The sequence below is a fragment of the Sodiomyces alcalophilus genome (assembly GCF_042370955.1).
Source record: "Sodiomyces alcalophilus JCM 7366 unplaced genomic scaffold ACRALscaffold_11, whole genome shotgun sequence".
Classification (NCBI taxonomy): domain Eukaryota; kingdom Fungi; phylum Ascomycota; class Sordariomycetes; order Glomerellales; family Plectosphaerellaceae; genus Sodiomyces; species Sodiomyces alcalophilus.
The window spans coordinates 819,848-820,717 of NW_027263542.1; positions in this window are offsets into that span (position 1 = coordinate 819,848).

Sequence of the window (870 nt, forward strand, 5' to 3'; positions counted from 1 at the left end):
ATAGACCGCTATTCCCTGCCCGGGCTCCCCGGTACAGGATATAGCGTATCTAATCTTATAGTGCCCTATTTTATAAGGGCAGAAAGAGACGCCCTACGGGAAGCCCTAGCAGGCCTACCGCTAACTCTACCGCTGCTATTTAGTACTAAAAAAGGATTATAGGGCTTATAGGCCTTTCTTTTAGCTACTAAGATAGCTACGGCAGAGTGGTTTAAGGGGTAAATTACTATAGATTCTACGGTCTGATTTTCCTGGTTTAGTTTTCCTGACTTTAGCGTAAAGAATAGGGTATTAGGCAGATTAATACGGAGGATTTCCTTTATTATTTACTAATTTACTACTATATAGCACTATACTTAGCTGTCTTTTAGGACTATAGCGCCTAGCGCTATAGCCCGCCGCGCCATAGCTCTAGGGCTATATACGCGTAATAAATAAAAAAAAAAAAAAAAAAAAAAAAGAATCTATATATATAATCTATATACTAAACTCATAGATAACCTTAATATAAGATTCAGTAATAATAAACCAAGGATTCCTATAATTCTTATAGATAGCGAGAGTGCTAAAAAGGTCGCTAAAAACCCGGAATTCTATAAAAGAGTAAATAAAGCATATCGATAAATAGTTTTACTTTTATAGATAATAACTATAGGAAAATAACGTAAAGGTAGTCTATATAAACACTAAATATAATATATCCGATATAATAACTAAAGGGTTACTAAAAGAGACTTATAATATACTCTACGGCTATATAAACCTAGGTTATAAAGACGATACACTACCAGAATATAACCTACCGCCTTATAAAGAAATAAAAGAACTTAAATACTAGGTTTTTTACCTATAAACAGGTTTCCTAGAATA